Raw genomic sequence first — 21091 nt, 5'->3', positions numbered from 1 at the left:
AAAGGGAAGCGGAACTTCCCTTTTACTCGGTGGTATTCATTAAATTGCATTTGACTCATCTTTCAGATGTTTAGCATCATTGGAAATTGGCATTGACCCAGACAACTTCTATTCAGAGCACTTATTAAGCTGTTGATATTTTTTAAAATCCTAACAGCTGATTAAAATTACTTCCTTGGAGTGTTATCCTTTTTTCAACTATTTAATTTTTTTTCTTTAAAAAAAATTCTAAATAACACAGAGGAAATTTAACTACCATGGAAGTGAGGGTGTTGTAATTGCTTTCCCAGGAGTATTATCTAAGATGCATCATCTACAGGTGCTTCCCTATCACATTTTCATTTCTTTCAATTAAAAAATATCCAACAAATAGATAAAAGATAGCTAGTTTTACCTAAGAAGTTTCTATATAAGCATATATTTCTATATATTTCTCAATCATAAAAAGATGGGAGTAAAAGACAAAAACCTGTACTTGAACAATTAAAACATAAATAAATAAATAAATAAATAAATAAATAAATAAATAAATAAATAAATATTCATGTATAGGTTCTAAAAAACATCTTTTTCTCTAATTTTGAGGCTTTAATTTCTTTATTTTTTTTAAAAAGTAGCAATAGGAAAGAAATTGATTCTTCAGCTTTTTCCTTTGTTATCCCTGGAATTATCTTCATATAGATGAAGATGACTGATTCTTCTCAGCCAGTGTGCTTTGGTGGATAAACACAAAGTTAAGCAGATCCAGGCAGATCTGTGTTCAAGGTGCTCCCTCTGCAAGTTATGGATTTGCCCCATTCATTATCCAAATGTGTGCCCAAAACTTTTACTTAATACTGGAACTGGTTTTTGCTGCTGGGTAGCAGTAAATGTTTCCCAAATAGCGATTACAGTTTGGACTATGGACCTTAACATATGCTTCTTTCCCTCAGTCCTGGTGACATTCTTTTTCATGGAGAAAAGTCTATGTAACATTTCCTGTGCAAGTGGACATGTAGTTCTGGAAACTGTTTAGCTTGTGCCATGTCTAGACCTGAACAGTGCTGGGTGTCACTGGAGTATTACTGCAGACACTCATATTTACAATGTTTGTTTGAAGGTATATTTGAAGGTCTAGAATGAATCGGGCATCTATTGATATTTTACTTTAGAGCTCAGCAGTTGTTTCTAAGCATTTCATGCTTCAGATTGTTAAAGACAAGGATGAGCTTCCCAGTCAATAGAGTAAAGTTATTAGTCCCATCAGACTGCATAGTCCATAAACTTTGAAAAATGCCAATATTTAAGATACAGCCTAGTACGTTATGAACTATCTTATCAGGACTCAATAGTAGATTGGAATGTGCAACCAACTTAAGATCCATTATGAAAACTACTGTAAGTATATGACACTAGCTAGGGAGTAATACATGTACCTAGTTACCATTCCTGACTGTACAGAAGGGGTATCTACCATTTGAGAGAAGTAAGCATCTCTCCTGTACTCCCCTGACCCTGCTCCCCAAATGCAAGTATTATTCTCAGTTTCTTTCATAACTTTTGTTAAAAAACATGCATATGCCTACCTAGGTTGTTTTTAGTAAAGGAGATTTTTATTAAATTGACACTAATTTTTATAGTGCTTTTTCCCTTTAATTATTTACCTTGGAGATATACCAGTATATACATGTATCATAATTTATTTAGTCATCCTTCTAATGATGGACATTTCCTTTTATTTGCAATGTTATTGTTAATAAAACAATGTTAAAATAAACATATTTGTGTACATGTGTATTTGTGTGTATATTATACATGTATATATACACATGTATGCATGTATATATACACATGGGCATGCAGTGTCATGCATATATATGTATACACACACACACATGTCGGGAAACTTTTACCAGTGTGTGTGTGTGTGTGTGTAAATAAATAAATATATATATAAAGTAAATCATTAGAAGTGAAAATTCCCCATCAAATGTATATCCATTTTACAGTTTGGTGGCTATGGTTAGGTTACCCTACAAAAATATTACAATTTCTACTACCACAAACAGTGCATACAAATGCTTATTTACTCCATAAAGTCTTGTTATTATGAAACTTTTAAATTGCCAATCAAACACATGTAAGTAGTTATTTTGCATTTATTTTGATTTGCATTTGGTTCCTTTTAGTGAATTATTCTCATTCACTCACAAGGATATATGAATCTTGTGCCTTATCATATGTCTCACATAACTATAAACATTTCTATCCCACATTTTAAATTCTAATTTGATGTTACTAAACCTTAGATGAAGAAAATAAATATTCTCTGGCTGTTTTTGGAAATTATGACAAAGAAAGAATTACTTTTATAGGTCATTATACTGGAATTTTGTGCAGTTCTTTTTCAAAACAAAAATAATGTGGAATTGAGAATCTGAGTTCAGATTCCACTTACTAACTATATGACATTAAGCAAGTAACTAAATTTTCCTTATTTGTAAATGACATGATAATGAACTTAATTTAGAGCATTGTTATGAGTCACAAATGAAATGATGGGTGATGAAGACATTTATGTGCTATAGTGTTCTTCATAAACCTTGATTGTTATTACATAGAAACAAATTATTAAATGGGAATTTAGTTCCTTCCTTCCTTCCTTCTTTCTTTTCTTTCTTTCTTTTCCTCCCTCCCTTCCTTCCTTCCTTCCATCCTCCCTCCCTTCCTTTCCTTCTTTTCTCCTCACCCTAGGATATGTTTACGGATTTTAGAGAGAGAAAGGAAGGAGGGGAGAGAGAGAAAAAAAAAAGAAAAACATTAATGTGAGAGAAAAACATCTATCAGTTGCTTCCCATACTCCTCTGATCCGGGATCAAACCTGCAACCTAGCTAGGTGCTATGACCTGGAATTGAACCTGCAAACTTTTGGTGCATGGGATTATGCTCCAACCAATGGAGCCACCTGGCCAGGATGGGAACCTAGTACTTCAGGAAAAAAATGTAGTTGGTGGGGTGGGGTTCTCTAGTCCCAAGTGGTGGTAGTCGGAGTAGCTCTTGATTAGTAAATCTCGAGGGGTGCTCAGCCTGATGGAGCTGGTTAGGTGCATCAGTACATCATTCCTTGTTCTTTCATGATTCTGTGTATAGAAACTTACTTTAAAGGATGGTCTTGTTTGAAATATTGAAAGATTAAGACATCCCCACAGCAGCTGGAATGGTAAAATTTACATGCAAAGGGAGTAATAGTTCATTTGGTAGGATACCCTGTTCCTTTTTAAGTTTTCCTTTCCTAGAAAACTTTGGTTTTTAGTCATGGGAAAAGTAAACCTTTCTCTAGTCACATAATCAAGTCTACATATCCCACTCTAATTGATCTCTCCTAAATCTGATTCTCAATGAAATTCATTCTTTCTAACTCTTACTTATCCTTGTTCCTTACTCTTCTCCTTAATATATTAAAGAAAAACAAAAAAGGTTGAGTATATTTTATTGATTTGTGTTTTCTGAATATTAGTGTTACCATTTAATTTGGGGAGTCCAGACAGCTACTAGATTCTTCTATTGTTAACTATTACTCAGCAATTTTGTTGACTAGTTTTGTACCAAGTTTAGTGCCAAAGGAACATCTAGCACTGATGCATTTACCCTCAGATAATAAAGTTAGCTTCAAACCTTCTAACCTCAGGTGAAGGGATTGCATTTCTGCAATTACATTAGGCTCCCCTGAAGCAGGTTAATTGAACTGCTGTGTACTATTTTGTCAAGATTTACCACTTCGTATAAATCTACCTGTGTCAGCTCTGTAGCACGTTGTTCTGAAGAAAAATACCTACCTCTAGAAAAATCCTAAACAAGGCTCAATAATTAAATAGAATGTAGAGACAGATTCTTCCAAGCCCCGGACTGAGGGGAAAAGTGTTATTCTGTGTTTAGAAAGTTTCCAAGCTGCATTACTGAATTGTGGTTTCTGTTTAGGAGATCCATTGTTAGGTAGAGACAAAGACCCCTACAAAATGTTTCTTTCCTTCAGCTCATGGAGGATGACGAGTTGGAGGGGTCTGAGCACTGTAATGGTCATAAGAGGCTTTTATTTGGAGATTCAAAATATAAGCTGGTCTTTTCTGTAAGGATGATAGTTATTTGCTTTTGTGCTATTACTTGACCAGTTCCAAGAAGTTAGTGTGTGTGTATATATATTATACATATATGAATTTATTGTATAATTTACTTGTAATACATTATAAATAGCATATTACCTATAAATCATTTATAATTTACTATATAGTATATACAGTATATATACATGTATAAATCATTATATAATTTACTGTTTATAGTTATATATAATTATAAAAATAATTTATATAATTTAAGCAGCTATAGCCAGAGTTCATCTTAAATAGTGGTTTAAAATAATATCTTACTAGGTATTTGGAGATAAACTTTTTATGCATGGATTGATACAGGGCATAGTTTTTAATAAAAACCTGGTTCACAACTTGAATAGGATTTTGTGGATAGGGCAATAAAAAGAGAGTAGAGGAGGGTGAACAGACTTGCAGGAGGCTAGGGCCCAAGGAAGAAAGTGGGTCATAAGAAATTTGTACTCCATAAAAGTTAGCCACTGTTTTACGACTGCAAAGGACTTCATGATTTTGCTATTCCTATCACCAAATGGTACAGTGAATGGCAATTTAGGAGTTCAGTGAAGAGAGGTCATATTTAATTGAAATGGACTAAAATATTTTGTGGAGAAATTTGAGCTGGATATATGAGGAAATTACATGGGATTTGACTAGGTACAAAGGTGAGTTAAATTAATCATGAGAGCAAGAAACAACAAAATTGGTTTAAGAGACAGCAGGACAGGAGTGCTGGGATGTGAAATTACAAAGTGTTAGAATTTGACTGTGGGGGCCTGGCTTCCAAGTCGAAACAATTTTGGCTTGATCTTACTGACCATATGAATCTTATAAGACTTGTTAGGGGTCTGAAGTGATCAAAAGCAGGTTTTACAGTCATTGATATGGTAGTACTTTATAGAATGGACAGGAATTGTTTATACCTTCTTTTTAAAAAAATCTGAAGCTCGTGCCTTCTGAAGAGTCATAATAATATTGCAAATGTAGTGTTTGAACTAGAGTTCAACTCTGTCTCTTTTAACCTCCTTAATCGTGCCAGACTAATAAGCCAAGACCTGAGTTTTTGATGTTGAAGGAAAATATGGGGAAAGTGAGGGATTCCCTATTCATTTTATACAGATTCTGTCGTAACCTAAGAGGTCAGGGAGAAAATACCTCTGTGTGTGACTATGCAGTACCATTGTGAATTTATATCTTTGCAAGTGAATTTAAAATTTTATCATCCAGAGCAAAGTATTTGATACTTCATCTCTGCATACAATTTTATCAATTTCCAATACAAACCTACTTCCTTGGTGTTAAATTAGCCCATGTAGAATGAATCATGAACCACATAAAGTCATTTTAGCAAAGTCATATTGTCATCTTGCAGTCTTAGTTTCAGAAACTAACTTTATCTGCCACATGAACTCGCTAGCTATGTTCGTAACTTTTAAGAGAAAGAGCACAACCCTATGTGATGGGGTTTAGGGAATATGATTTAAGTATTATATCTTTGATTTTGATGATGTTAGAAACTGTTGCCTTTGGGAAGGACAGTTGAGGAGGGACATGAGTACAGATGCAGTTTGGGGATTCTTGGAGGCAAGGGTTTTTCTTGAAGATGACCTTTTATTTTAAACTAAAATATATTTTTTGGTGATTCTTCAGCTACCATTGACTTTTCTGATCACTTTAATAAGGAATGTTTAGACATTCTTACTTGGGAAGATGTCTCTTACCTTTCCAGATCTAGAGTTGGATTCATTTCCCTTAAAGGTTGTATAATCTTGCTGGAGATTCTAAGACTCTGTAGTTAATTGTCTCCACTTCAACTCCATGAGACCCTGGGGGAAGCAGATTTGTGTCCTATCAAACTGTTGGAATTCCAACACCTAAAAGAGTGAGAGGCATACAGTAAATACTTAATGTATATCAGTTAAAATTTAAGGGTGTCCAAGCCACGATGCATGGGTTGCATGTGGCCCAGGGTGGCCATGAACGCAGCCCAACACAAAATCGTAAATTTGCTTGAAACAGTACTTAGCTTTATTACTTAGATATGTACATTTTCTATATCAGTGATCACAAACTTGGGACCTATTTGGTGATTTTAAAAGATTAGTGAAAGGGCTGCTGCATAAATGGGGTTATTATGTGAGGACATTTTTGCTTATCTGTGGTGGCAGGTATCACAAAAATTATGCACAGACCTTTTTTTTGGCTCATCAGTTTTCATTAGTGTTTATGTACTTAATGTGGGACCCAAAAGAACTCTTCTTCCAGTGCAGGCCACAGATGCCAAAACATTGGACACCCCTGAGTTAAACGAATGGGATAAACCCATCAATAAATCCATGATGGGATGTTGAGTACTTCTCATTTGCAAAGCATTATGTCAAATTGATGGGGAAATATATAATTATTATTTTTTGTATCTGCCTATAAGGAACTTAAATTTTAATTTGGCAGCTAGAACTTTGATACAAAGGTAATTTAGTCATATTTGATAATTTATACTCTCTGCCTCCATTTTCTCTCATTTATTACCTAATTTTAATCTTTGTCACCCCTCTTCACTGTGTCTTTCTCCTAAGGACACTAAATGACCTCTTATTTATCAAATCCAGTGCTTAACATTTTCTTAATCTGTTCAGCCTCTGTATAGAACTGGGCACTAGAAAATCCAATCTCCCTTTGAACTTCTGTTTTACTGTTTGATTCCAAGACAATTCTCTGGATTCTGACATCTCCCTCTACCACTACGCTAGTCATACAGCCTCAGTCATCAACACTGTTCAATGTTCCCACCCAAAATACAGGGGCTGCCCTTTCTCTTCTTTTCTAAACTGTATGTCATCCAGAGTGTTTCTTAGGCTAATGTGTCCATTCATGCCTTAAGCTGAGCAGGTAAAACCTATTTCTGTCACTAAGTAGCATGCACTTAAATACCACACCATTCTCTCAAATTCAGTGTTTTTCAAGACTAAAATTATATTTCCCCTAAGTCTTTTTGGTTTCTTTGAATTTTCTTTTACTGTCATGGTATCAGCAGCCTCTTTGTCATCCAGCCTTGAAACTTGGTACACATCATTTTCTCCAATTTCTTATGTTTTCTTTTCAACCTTCACTTATTTTGGCAAAGACATGTGGGTTTCTTTTTATTGCCACAGTAACCACCTAGGCACTGGTTTCCCTGCATGTAGGTATTGCCTTCTTGAGTCCATGCTCTACACTGTATTGAGCTGAGCCTCATAAACTGCATATTACCCCCCCCACCCTCCGCCGCCCAGAATGCTTGTCTGGGATGTTTATTGCTTGCAGCCTGCCTTGCTTAGCCTGGAATTGAGTCCCTGTACAATATGACTGACAGAGGTCTTCACTATTTTACACCCTCACAAACCAATAATTTAATGACAGTGCACAAGACAACATACCTAATTTGGTGCCTTTGCTTGCCCACATTATTCCCCTTTCTAGATTATTGAGTTGAAACTCAATAATTATCTGAATTCTGTCCTCATACCAAAGCCGAGTAAAAGTCTAAGGGTCTCCCTAAATCTTCTGCATAGTAGTGTTTTCCAAATTGTGGAAGACATCATTTTAAAGTCAGATGCAAAAAAGTGTTAATGGACATAATTATTTAGTTTAAAAATTATTCCTTTTTTAATTTCTTTTCATCTTTCTAATTTTATCAAGGAGAAGACTTCAATTTGGTTCTAACTTGTTTCTAGCATCATGGTGACACTTGATAACATTTCTTTTAATCAGTAATAAAGCAGGGAAATAATACCTCAGTGCATTTGGCTGTCAACATTATCTAGTTAGAATAAATACATTATTTTGTTTACATTTGTTCATTGCCTTCTATTTGTGGCCAATATACTGGTTTTCTTTAGGGTGATGATATTAAGCTGCCATTTAAGTCATGGTTTACCTACATATACAGAAAAAAATTAAGTAAAAAATAATGTATATAACAATTATTGGGGGAAATTCAAGAAGGTGGGACATGAAAGAGCACATAGAAATCATCAAAGCCATTCATAAATGACTGTAATCTGGGGAACCCTCCATTACCATATTAGATTTTTTTTTCTTTTTTAAACCATAAAAGTTTAGGCACTCTTCTAAAAAGTTTGTTTGTATTAACTAATGGAATCCAGAAAAGAATCTGATGTAAGATACTCTTGTTTTCCCTCTTTTACAGATGAGGAAACAAGGAGACATAATTTGCCCAATATCTCACAAGTAACAAACCCGTAGGGATGGATTTCAAACCCAGGTTTGCGACCTCCGTAGCCTGTGCTGTTATCCTCAAAGCAACTTGGCTGGGGAGAAACACATCAATCTTTGATTTGAAAGTAACAAGATCTTTTGTGCTCCTTGTCGTTCATTGTCCCTTACCCCCACAGGGAAGAACTTTACTCTGACACTGAGTCAAACTCTGTAGAGACCTCCTAGGTAGTAATTGTATTTAGAATTAATTTTCATCTCTACAGACAACTTTAAAAACCTTTTCTTCCAACAGTTTAGTTCTTAAAACTCAAAGAGCTTAGTCTATTGCCAGTTAACTCCAGGTTCAATACTAAATAGGAAAATACCAGTCTCTGCATGAATAACATTTATAGGCTGCCCATTAGAAAGTCAAAGAGCATGATGACTAAGCACAATTTGCATCTGCTTCCTCAGCAGACTGCAGGGTGGATGAATAGCCCTTGGCAGTTCCAGTGAAATATTTAGTAACAAACAGGGAGTAGTATGAAAGGAAATTATATACACTGGAGAAATGCATCACAGAAAATGTTATGGTTGGGCTCGATATTAGAATGCATTATCCTTACATTTGCCTTTCCTGGGGAATTTCAGTATTCTAGTTTTATAATTGCTATACATCAAAACTTGACTTAAGGATTTTATAATAACCAGACATATTTTCAGCATCTGTATATTTGAAATATAGAAAACATACACAACTAAGAAATATTTAAGGTAGAAGTTTACTGATAAATACTCCGTATTTGTTTTGTAATCACAATATAACAAAAATTATTATATGTTTCTTTCATAATTTTAGTATCTCCTAATTACTGATCTAACACAGAGGTGGGAAATCTGTATCCTGCAAGTCAAATCTGGCTCATGGCCTGTTTTTATGTGATTCACAAGCTGAGAGTGTTTTCTACCTATTGGGGGTTATACAATGAGAAGAAAAAATAAGAATAGGAGACAATTACTGTATATGGCCTGCAAACCCTTAAAATATTTACAATATGGCCTTTTACAGAAAACCTTACCAATCTCTGATCTATGTTCTAAATCTTTCTACAGCATGCTTCCGGTTTTCATTTTGCTATTAATTTTGCTATCTATTTTGCTATTATTGTATTTTTCCTAAATATTCCTAATTAAATTCAGGTATATGGTAGTATTCTATCTCTTAATATACAATATGTGATTCTGGTGTTATATGGTCAATCAGTTAAAGTCATTTCACAGTTTACTTAAACTAGTGTTTGTTACACTGCAAATTTGCACTATGGGAAATGCATTTGAGGAACCACCTGTAAACACATCTGTCTGTACCAGAATATCAAATCTGATACTGTTTCAAATGAGATTGGAGGATTGGGAGGTAGACATGTAGATTCACGTAGTTTGCCTGTGGGAGGAATGGAAACCATTTTAGCCAGAGGGCAGGTGATGGTATCTAGATTGCAAAGACAATAGTACAGTCTTTTTCATATGGAATTTTGGCTTGCTTTTAGTAACTAACAAAATGTAACAGAAGTGACACCACATTACTTCCAAGCTAAGTCCTAGGAAGTCTTACAGCTCCGCAGTCTTCTTTTGGAATGCTTACTCTTAGAATGCTTCCTCTGAAAATTCAGAAACCACTTAGTAAAAATATGTAGCCACAGGGAAGACACGTGAGCCATTGAGCCCCAGCTGAGCTCCTATATCACAGCCAGTGTCAATTGCCAGTCATCTGAAAGGACTATCTGGGACATCTAGCCTTGTCAGAATTCAGATTATTTCAGCAGCATCTGGTTTTTGTTTGCAATCACTTGAGATATTCCGGCAGGGGAGCTTCTATCACCATGAGAGATAATAATAAATTGTTTCAAACCATTAAATCTTGGGGTGATTTCTTATGCGGCAATAGATAACTGGAACAGCAGCATGTTCCTGTCATTCTTTGAGTACTTCCATACATATAGGCTTATTTTGTACATTCCTATGACCACCCTGTAATTAACCAATTATCGTAGTCCTTACTAATGGAGAACAATATTTAGAAACTAATATCTGGGTGTTAGATGATCTCATTGCAATAATAGGGCTCTAACTTGAGGTGTTTTCAGGAGAGTCAGAACTAAAGCATATGTTATGTATGTAAGTATATATGTGTACGTATTTTTATTTGTCTAGCTAACCATGAGCTCACACTGAAACACTTCAATTCTAAATCAAACATTCAGAGTTTATTGCAGCCATTTTCTTTATCTTATTTGTAATTCTCATCTCTGACAACACTATTTACTCATTTGATCAATCTCCCACACTTCATATCAGCTTCATACCGAGGGAGCCCTTGCTTCCCTCAGTGTAGATGCCCTTTTCCCCCTGCAAACGTTTTAACAGATGCCCAGCAAAGACACTGATGATCTGCCCATCTACTGTATAAGTAGATGGGCAGATCTTTATTGCCCCATTACTTGCCCACCTTTATTGCCCTATTACTGACTTTTAAACAGAAGGGAAAAGCACAACATAAAAGATAAAAAAAATTCTTTGGTAACCCAAAGAAGACTGGACAGAACTGAAGGAACAATCAGTACACTTAAAGATAGATCAATATGATGTGGATCCTGGCTCCTGGGGTCCATGGAGTTATGGATGAGATTAGACAAATTCAGGTGGACTACTGAGTCTTGTAGAGGAAAAGGGATGGGAGAGCAAGACTCTGAGCACCTTGGCCACTCTCTCAAGAGGAAAGTGCCTGGACCCTTGCCTTGACAAGCTTTTATTGGGTTCAATTTGCATAGGAATACAGTGTATATACGTAAAGCTCATCAGTCATTGTCAGGCAGAAATGATTAAACAATAGATAATTCAAAGAACACTTAGGGTTTATTCTGATTCAGGGTCAGATAGTTAAAAGGCCATAAAACTTTGGGAAACAGTCACTTCCTGCTTGGACCCTTATCACTTAAATTGAGGGTATTAGCAAAGTAGGTTTCATAGGATTTTATGCATTCTTTCTTAGGCCTGATTGCCCTAGGGAACCTGCCCTTTCCAGCACAGGGCCACACCCACTTCCAGCACTGTTTCTGGCTTAAGTCAGGCAGGGGAAGTAAGGCAGCCGAGAGATTAGGAGACTTCTTGCAGACAGAATGAGAATTCAGGCTACATCAAAGCCGAGAGGTGAGGGTCCATCACCCCTTTTTGCTATAGCCCCTCAAGTCCTTCCCTGAGGGCTCCTTCATGACCAGGTCTGTCTTAGGTTGTCTCTCCCTTGAGGAATCTTACCCATCATTAGCTAACTAGTCACCCGCCTGGGGCCAAGCAGGGTTGAGAGAAAGAGTGAAGAGGTGGTGCCCCTGCCAGAAAGATAAGCTTTGTCTCCTAGTGGCTTATGGTCCCAAGGTCCTTTACTCAGCCTTAGCCACGGGGGGTTACAGCTTCTGAAACCTGGCAGGGCAGTTCCCAACATCAACATACTGTATTCAAAGTATAACACAAAGAGGAAAAAGTTTTAAAGGAAAAAAAGTAGAAATGTGGGACAATAACATACATGTAATTGTAGTCCCAAATAGAGAAGAAGAGAGAGATGACTGAACAGAAGCAATATTTGAACAGATAAAGGGAAAAAGTATTTTTCAAAATCAATGCAAAGGCAACAAACCACAAATTCAAGAAGCCCAGAGAATACCAACTGAGCAACAAAAAAACAAAACTAAACCACAGTTAGATATATCATAGTCAAACTGGTAGAAAACCAAAGCTAAAGAGAAAATCTTCAAGGCACCCATACCTCAGTACTCGTTGGCTTCAGAACTCATTAAATCATCAAACGGTATACTTGATGCATTTTGACGACAAAAAAATGTTTCAGGACTCTGCACTTGCTCTGGACTTGGTGCAACTTGCTGTGTGCTAGGACTTGAACGAGTCACCACATCACCCTAGAGGAGAAAATGCTTTATCACTTGTCAGTTTCAGCACACATCATGAGTCCGAGAACAAATTAATGACGAGTGCCAAGGTACCACTGTTTATAGAGAAAGAAAAGAATTACAGTAGATTTTCATTTGAAATAATGTAAAACTGAGACAAATAAGCATCTTCAGATGACTGAAAGAATAAAAGAAGCTATCAAGCCAAAACATCTTGCAAAATTGGCAGTGAAAAAAGACTTTTTCAGAAAAAAAACAAAGATAAAATAATTTATCTTTATTTGTTCTAATATTGAAAAGATAAAATAATTTCAACATTATGATAAATCTTGAAGAAATTCCTTCAGGCAAGAGGCATATAATAGATGGAAATCTGAATCTATACAAAGAAAGGAAATTCACTGGAAACAGTAAAAATAGGGGTAAATATAAGAGATTTGTTTTATTTACAGTTACTTTAAAAGTTACTTGACTCTCTAAAGTTAAAAATATTGGCAGTGTATTCTGTGGCTTATAGCCAAAGAATATAAGAAGAAAGGAAGTATGGGAATACTATAATGTTTGAAAATAGACTTTGAAAAGTTAAACATACACATTGTGAGTCCTCCCCAATTATTAAAAATAAAAGCCTGGAAAAAAATGAAAGCTGTTTATACTTATGAATGCAGACACATAATTTAAAAATGTATTCTAGGTAACTAAATTCAAAATATATTTAAAAGTGCTACTAGTGAAACTCTCTGAATAAAAATATAACAAATAAGTTTCAACATCATAGCGTTATTTTGAATCTGCAAGCTGCTCGTTCGTTCCATCACACTGCACTAGACCAGAAGCACCGCACTGAGAGACAGGGATGGACCATCATAGCCACGCCCTGATCTCACCTGGGTCTGCAAGTGCTCACTAGTAAGATTAGAAGTAAGAGGAGTCACCATGATTAACATCCTCAGATGATAAACGTATCTACTTACACAAGAAAAAAAAACATTAAAAATATTACAAAGAGAAAATGACATAAAAATAGTCCAATTTTATTATGCATATGTAGACAATAGTTCCCATATAAAACAAAAGTACCTGGCTGGCGTAGCTCAGTGGATTGAGTGCGGGCTGGGAACCAAAGTGTCCCAGGTTCGATTCCCAGCCAGGGTACATGCCTGGGTTGCAGGTCATAACGCCCAGCAACCACACATTGATGTTTCTCTCTCTTTCTCTCTCTCTCTCCCTCCCCTCCCTCTCTAAAAAATAAATAAATAAAATATTTAAAACAAACAAACAAACAAAAAAACAAAAGGAAAATACTAAAAATGTGATAAGTATAAGTAAAATCCTACTTATAAGACCAACAATTATTTAAATGTAAAAAGTACAGAAGACATATAGAAATTATTTACTTTTATATATTTGTTTTTTTTCTAAAAATTTTTTGAACTTGATAAACTCAAAACTATAGAAATCTTAAAAATAAGCTTGAATGGGTGGAGGTATTTTTCTAAAAATATTAAAGTATTTTAAAAAGTTACAATGCAAAACTATATTACTGATGTGTAAATAAAAAGAGATAACTAAAATAGAATAGGATTTTTTTCTTTTCTCTTTTTTTCTTTTTAACCTGTGTCCCGGCGCTAGAGGATAGAACCAGTGGACTGCAAACCGTGGGCACCGAAAGCATGATGCCGAGGGTTCCAGAGTCCTTTCCCTCTCCCTCCATACATTACGGGGACCGGGACCACACGCCCACCCGCACCAAGAAGAGGAGGGTAGAAGAGGAATTTTGTTTAAAAGCAAAGCATTTATGGGCAAAATATACCATAAAATTATCATTGTTTTCATTTTAGTTCAGGAATAACACGTCTTTTTCACATAGTAAAGAGACAAATGAGCAACTATTTGGGAAATATGACTATATATGCAGTATGCTCACACAAAATATGCAACTGGAATAAAAATGAATTTCATAAAAATTAAAATTTTCAATGGAAAAATAAACTCACAATATAAAAAATTATGAATGGATATTTACATAATGTAAGAAGCAACAAAACTAAGTGTGATAGTAATACCAGATCTCTAATGAGTAAGTATTAGAATCAACCATAGGTTTAAAACAACTACATATCAAATTAAAGTAAATAAACAAACAAACATATAACAGGAAAATAAGCCAATAGGAAAATGTTGCAATGTATACCAAAAGTTGATGCTTCTTGATACAAAGAACATTCTTACATAATAATAAAAAACATACAAGGACCTGAGTAGGAAAATTGGAAAAGATATGAACAGATGATTCCAATGAATAACATTAGATATAAAATATATTACCTGAATATAAATTAAAGAAATATTTATTTAAAGCTTATGTTTAAATTATTATATTGAAAAATATTAATAAAATAATATGTGGGAGAATGGATATTCTCATCTGCAACAACCACGTGGTATTTTTGTATAATTCCAGAGGCATGATGAAACCAAAAACTTTAATGCATTTCTTTACACCTCAAAATTTCACATCTAAAAATATTTTCTCCTAGCCAAGTAATTGGAGAAGTGTAAAAATATGAGTATATAACATTGTAAGTATATAAAATGAAAATACAGTATATAATATGATTATCAATTCTGTAACTAAATAGTAAAATATAATTATTTAAAAAAACTTTTTAGCTTTATTTCATCTCATGCAATTATAAGTCTTTCAAGAATATAGGAAAACAAAATGTTTGTAGTCAATGACAATGGAAATTTATTTGTGTTAAAAATCTTGTCAGATAAATTTTTATCTCTTCTGGTCTATAACATTCCCACATGTAGCTATTGTCAGTGTACTTCTATAGATGTGTGAACACTGGAATGTGAAAAGACCCTGACATACTTTCAAGTACATAAGCTTCATTAAACTGTATTGATTCTTTATTGAATTGTTTCTTTCACCTTGAATGTCTGAGATGGATTTCAAGCAAATGCAGCAACAAATCAAGTGTTCTTCCTTGGAAAGAGATGGATGTTTTGCTTATTGTCAATCTTTGCCTGAGTTTAATTACCATTTCTTTTTCTTGTATAGAGTTTTGAGTATCTGTTTGTTTTAGACACCTTATCTGTGTCTGTCACAGTTCTGATACCCTGAATGTTCTAGAATAATTTTAATAGAGAAGATAGTCTCTGAATTTATGGATGCCAGTTTTCTCACAGTTAATGGGCAGTATTTGTGATTATAAGCACCATTGTATATCAAAGTTCTATCAAATAGTCTGAGCTGCTCTGGGGGTCTTCTGAAGTTGTTGGTGATAGAATTTTGGACAAGTCACTTGAACATTCTCCCTGACCCTCACTGTCTTATTGTAAGATGATGAAATGGCTTTTGTAAATAATAATTTTAAATTCATAATTAGTGCTCTGGTTAACAGATAGACTTTGGATCAGGTAAACCTTTACAATATTAGTATCCAAGTTCCATTATTTAGTGGTTGTATAACCTTGGGAGAGTTACTTAACTTCATTCACTTCATCTTTAACATGAGGATAAGAGACCAACTGACAGCAAATTTAACTAAAAATACATGTAACATATATAGCCCAGTGCCAGATTTCTGAATGAAGTGATTAGTGCTCATCTTTGATTTTCTAATAGCTACACCCCTTTTCTATATTCTGCTTTGTGATTTGTAGAACCTCCCACCGCAGAAGCCAGCTATCAGCTTGTCTACCCTGCCTCGCAGCTATGCACAGGTATGTATACTGAGGTTGGTAATCACACCACTGAATCTAGTGGCTAATAAAATAAAGGACTATGTTGAACTTATTTGACAAGGTTAGGATAAAGATAGAAACTTCCCTTAATTTTCAATGACCTTTAAGGAAACTTCACTGTGATTTTCAGCAGTGTTTCTGAATGCTGTATCTCCAGGAATATTTTGGTCCTTCTATAGATTATTTTTTTAATACCCTATTTTCCACTTAAATTAGCCAGTGTTTTTCTACTGAATACAAGTAGAACCTTCAATGAAACACTAGCACATAATACCAATCTTCAAATGGTGGTAATGATAGTTACTGATAGTTGTGGAGAAAACTCAAATTAAAATATGAATGATCAAATGTTGATAATTGCTGAAGCTAGAAGATGAGTATACTGAAGTTTATAACACTATTTTCTATTTTTACATATATTTTAAAATTCCTGTGATATTAAAAAAATTACATAAATATATGCATGACAGACACATGTTGTGACAGAAGGAAATTGTTTAATTCTTCACAGCTACTTTACAGTTTATTTTTAAAACTAAATAAAAGAAACAGCTCCAAGAACTGACAATTCCAAACATAAGGCTTTATTCAGCTTAACTTTTTGTATATACTGTGAATGTCTACTTGGCCCAAGTGGAGGTTGTAATTATAAATGATGTAGAGGCACAATCAGAGACCTAAATTCTTCCTTCTATCTTAATACATTGACCAAGAATAAGTTTTGTGTTTCAAATTTTGATCATGCAATTTCTACAAGAATCATATTTTACATTAAAATATGAAGCAAGGTGGAAGATAAACAAATTGTGACTAAATTTTAAAAATTGTTTTAGGATTAGATACTGCTGATAAAACTGCTTTTGTCAGATGATCTGCTTTGAAGTATATATTATGGTAATCAATGCTTTAAAAATATTAAAATCATGCCAGGGATGTGCTTAGTAGTTGATATTAGACATATACACCCATCTGGAGATATTAATTCAAATAAGATGCTTAACCCACTAAAATGCATAGCAACCAAAAATAATGGGTATATTTCAAAGTACAATTTGTCTGTTTAATCATGAAGTTAAAGTTAATAAGTCTAAATCAGTAACTGAATAGAAGAACAGTTTTGTTCTGAATTGCAAAGTATTATTAATATATTTTATAAAGATATTGTTATAGAAAAAGACTCTAAGCTATTTGTAGATAGGAATATGGACAGAAACTGAGGTCAAACATTAGTGTTTAATTAATAGATGAAAATCAGATGGGAGAAAGTTACCCTTTTTACATACACTAATGATACCCTAATATTGGCAATAGATTAAATTGAATCTGTGTAAATCTACAAATTCACTAAGAACTGTGGAATCATAAAAAGTTCTTTAAATTTATGTGTAGGTATATATTCATAATCTATTTTGCCCATTTGTAAGTATGTTGTTTGGAATAAAATAATCTCTAACTCCAAAACCTTTAATACTGATGTATTGAGAGTATGTTTTTTTAAGTATATTTTATTGATTATGCTATTACAGTTGTCGAATTTTTTCTCCCCTTTATGCCCCTCCATCCTGCACCCCTTAACAACATTCCCCTCCTTAGTTCATGTCCATGGGTCACATATATAAGTTCTCTGGCTTCTCCATTTCCTACACTATTCGTAACCTCCCCCTGTCTGTTTTGTACCTGCCAATTATGCTTATTCCCTGTACCTTTTTCCCTCATTCTCCCTGGTCCCGATAACCCTACATGTGAGCTCCATTTCTGTAATTCTATTCTTATTCTAGTTGTTTGCTTAGGTTGAATTGTTGAGAGTTGTGAATTTGTTGTCATTTTACTGTTCATATTTTTGATCATCTTCCTTCTCTTAGATAAGTAAGTCCCTCTAATATTTCATAAACTAAGGGCTTGGTGATGATGAACTCCTTTAACTTGACATTTTCTGGGAAGCACTTTGCCCTTCCATTCTAAATGGTAGCTTTGCTTGGTAGAGTAATCTTGGATGTAGATCCTTGCCTTTCATGACTTGAATACTTCTTTCCAACCCCTTCTTGCCTGTAAGGTTTCTTTTGAGAAATCAGCCTTATGGGAACTCCTTTGTAGGTAAGTGTCTCCTTTCCTTTTGATCCTTTTAAGATTCTCTCCTTATCTTTCATCTTGGGTAATGTAATTATAATGTGTCTTGTTGAATTCCTCCTTGGGTCCAATTTCTTTGGGATTCTCTGAGGTTCCTGGATTTCCTGGATCAACATTTCCTTTGCAGGATTGGGGGAATTCTCCTCCATTATTTTTTCAAATAAGTTTTCAATTTCTTCCTCTTCCTCTTCTTCTGGCACCCTATGATGCAGATGTTGTAATGTTTAAAGTTGTCCCAGAGGTTCCTAAGCCTCTTTTCATTTTTTTTTGGATTCTTGTTTCTTCATTCTATTTTGGTTGAATGAGTATTTCTCCCTTTTGTTCCAAATCATTGATTTGATTCCCGGTGTCTTTCACATCACTCTTGGTTCCCTGTACATTTTCCTTTATTTCACTTTGCATAGCCTTCACTTCTTCCTCTATTTTGTGTCCATGCTTGATCATTTCTGTGAGCATCCTGCTTACCAGTGTTTTGAACTCTGTGCCTGATAGGTTGCTTATCTCCTCGTCACTTAGTTCCTTTTCTGGTGTTATGATCAATTCTTTCATTTGGGCCATTTTTCTTTGTCTCAGCATACCTGTTACATTGTAAGGGGTGGAATCTTAAGTTTTCACCAGGGCAAGACAACCCACTTTGCTGCATTGTGATGCTGTATGTGGGAGAGGGGTAAGAGAGGAAAAATGCCGCTTGCTGGGCCCCCTTTCACTCACTTCCAGGCTATCCACAAGCAAATTGGGCTCTTCTGGTGCTGATTCCTGGGCAGGTGGGCTTGTGTACATTCTGAGACTCTGTGGGTCTCTCCAACAAACTCTCCTGTGAGGCTGGGAGTTTCTTCCACTGCCACAACCTCCACAGGTTTTTACATCCAGAAGTTTGAGGCTTTAGTTTCTCCACACTGGAACCCTGGGTTGTGTTATCTCTCTCACTCCCCAGTTGTTCCTCCCAGCTTATCTGCATATGAATGTGGGGATTTCTGGTCTGTCAGCCACCCCCATGTCCTCTCTGTCCTGGCTGCCTGTCTTTACCCCGCCTACCAGTCTGGATGAATGTTTCTTCTTTAACTCCTTGGTTGTTGGACTCCACACAGTGCTATTTTCTGGCAGTTTTAAATTTGTTGTCATCCTTCTTTTGGTTGTGCAAGGAAGCAAGGCATATTTACCTACACCTCCATCTTGGCCAGAAGTACAAGTGTATCTTTACTTACGACTTTTTTTTTACTTCAAACATCCACAGTAGTTTTGCTTCCTAAATGCAGTTCAAATCCCTTCAGTAGCAGATCTACTATTAATGGTTTAGTACAGGTTCTTGTCATCTTTTGCCTAGATCAGTATGAACACCATGTGGCCAATTTTTCTAATTATTATCTGTCCACTTTCAATCCCTTTTAGGTACCATAGTTTATTGATTTTGATGTACAGTTTTTATATTTTAACTTCTTTGAAATCAGAATACTTCCTACAATCACTGTCAGCCAGGGTTCAGCCATGATGAGACTATCAGGCTTTGCCCAGACATCGAGTGCCCCACCCCAGCACTGTAACTGTAATGGATGCCAACGACTTAGGGGAAACCCCAGGAATAATGGTGTAATGATGTTTCTAAAAAGAAAGTCAAAAGTAATCTAGCTTTACATGACCTCAAACCTAGCACTAGTGGCTTTTAGTGTTTTTGAGCACTAGTGGCTTTTAGTGTTTTTATTAATTCTTTAAGAAACATTGTGTTACCAACATTCTTGATTGCACAGAGGAAGATTTAGTTTGTAAAATTGATACTGACCACTCTGACTTGAGAAATGACTCAATATTTGTATATTTCTTATGAACAAAGTTTTGAAAATCCCTTATCCATTTTATTTCCATTATAATATCCATTTTTAATGTATGCACAAAGTGATAACTGATAAAAATCAATGTTTAATAAATTCTAAAAATAGTCTTTCCACAAATATAAAGATTTTCAACTGATCAGAAAGCATTGCTTTGTTTAATTAACAGTTTAATTAGCAGTGATTTTTTTTTTTTACTAGTGCACCTTAAAATCTTTGGCATCTTGGTTTAGTAATTCAGTAATTTTCTTGTCACCTTTCTAATTGGTTTACCTCCAATTAAAAACAAAATAGCCATTCAACATCTCTCTGTTTCCTGTTAAATACAGTCATAACTCAGTAGCATAATGGTGCCTATTTAGGTTGGGTTATCTAGAAACAGAGACCTAAGCAGAATTCTTGTGAGTGATTTGCTGGTGCAATGCTTTCATGTAAAACCTGTGAGTGCTGGGAAACAGAATGTGAGCTCAGCTGAATTCCATGTAAATTCTAGGTAAAGAAAGTATTCAGTTGATCCTATTGGAAGCTTGTGCTGGATCTGTACTATATCAATGTAGTTAAGTTGAAACTATGTTTTCTAGAACCCCCTTCTCTCTATTGTTTAGTGTTAATGGTTGGCCACAAAAGAAATATGCATGCACTTTGGGAAGCAGAAGTGAAACAATAGCCATTCTCCTCTGAAGGTCAGGGAAAGGCACTAGATGCTGTTGCAGATTGCTCACATTGTTGCTCATCTGTTGGTTCTCTGGCATTGCTCTAGGCAGCAGCTGGGTTCTTGGAGACTCCAGCTTCCATTTGATCTGCTTCTGTGTTTCTCTAAGTTCTGGGCCAGATGAACATGCAGCTCCACAGTGCAGGTCTCCAGCTGCATCTATAGTTCATCTACATCCTTCCAGCGAGAGACAGACTTGGATTCCAGTGTGTGCTTTTTGGTTCTTGCCAGTTCACATGAGTTCCAGTTTGCTCTTGGTCTCTTTCACTTTATGTCCAAGTTGTTTTTTTCCTGTCATTATGCTGACTTTTGGCAACTTCAGGTCTTCCATCAGATGGAGAGTCAATAGTCTTCCACAGACTTCTTCACCATCACTAATAATTGTAT

At 35.2% G+C, this 21091-nt stretch overlaps 1 non-coding gene across 1 annotated transcript; it reads right to left on the bottom strand.

Moving 5' to 3' along the window:
* Nucleotides 1-13898: 13898 nt before the first annotated feature.
* Nucleotides 13899-14046, bottom strand: LOC123827621. The gene has a single exon (XR_006787279.1). It is a non-coding gene; the product is annotated as a small nucleolar RNA SNORA57 (small nucleolar RNA).
* Between the last annotated feature and the right edge of the window lie 7045 nt (nucleotides 14047-21091).

This window comes from Phyllostomus hastatus, unplaced genomic scaffold, assembly GCF_019186645.2.
Source record: "Phyllostomus hastatus isolate PE091 unplaced genomic scaffold, TTU_PhHast_1.1 phas_contig_86, whole genome shotgun sequence".
Classification (NCBI taxonomy): Eukaryota; Metazoa; Chordata; class Mammalia; order Chiroptera; family Phyllostomidae; genus Phyllostomus; species Phyllostomus hastatus.
This window is presented reverse-complemented; position numbering and strand designations above follow the sequence as displayed.